Consider the following 728-nt stretch of genomic DNA (forward strand, 5'->3'; position numbering starts at 1 on the left):
GGACGGTCCGGTTTATTAGAAATGGACACGTTGCTAAGTAGCCAAGGGAGGAGGTATGGGGAGCAAGAGGAGGGTAGAAACAGCTGTCCTCCCTACCCGAGGCCCCGGACCGCGCTGAGGCTGCAGACGGGCTCGCGGGTTTTTCGGGGTTCCACCCAGCCGGACAAAGCTCGGGGCGCCCAGGTAGGGGCCGCCAGGCACAAGAGCAAGCCCAGGAGGCATTTCCCTGTAGAGGGCGCTCACTGGGCGTCATAGGGAAACCAGCTCCAACCCTCGAGCCAGAGGAGAGGAAACCCAGTTCCCAACACCAAGGCCGGGGAGGGAGGCTGGGTTGCCCGCAGCCGGGGCCGGAGAAGAGATTCCCCCGGGCCTGAGGGCACCCCGGCCGGGGTCCGCGAGAGCCAGCGCGGCAGGCTGGAAGCTTCAGGCTGCGAGCGGCCAGGCGACCCGAGGCCGAGCGCAGTGCCACCCGCACCGCCGTCTCGCCCAGCTGCCGCGCTCGAACGCGATCCGTAAGAGATGCCCTCCCGCCCCTGATGGCCCGCGAGTCCCCTGGACCCTCAAACAGGACGGGTCGCCGGGACTGCGAGTCCAGGGTCCGCACCCCGGCATTTTCAGGTGCATTTTCCACGCACTCCCCCCGCCCCTCCCCAGCAGGACCCAGGATTGCGCGCCTCCGCGGGTCGCGTTACCCCGTAGTGTCTGCTCTCTCGCCGCAGCCACTGGGG

The 728-nt window shown here is 68.3% G+C and overlaps 1 protein-coding gene across 1 annotated transcript in view; it reads right to left on the reverse strand.

Moving 5' to 3' along the window:
- Window positions 1-728, reverse strand: part of SDC2 (syndecan 2) — a 123801-nt gene that overhangs the window by 121925 nt on the left and 1148 nt on the right. The gene's annotated exons all lie outside the window — the stretch shown is intronic.

The sequence above is a fragment of the Bison bison genome, unplaced genomic scaffold, assembly GCF_000754665.1.
Source record: "Bison bison bison isolate TAMUID 2011002044 unplaced genomic scaffold, Bison_UMD1.0 scf7180017863702, whole genome shotgun sequence".
NCBI classification, from domain to species: Eukaryota; Metazoa; Chordata; class Mammalia; order Artiodactyla; family Bovidae; genus Bison; species Bison bison.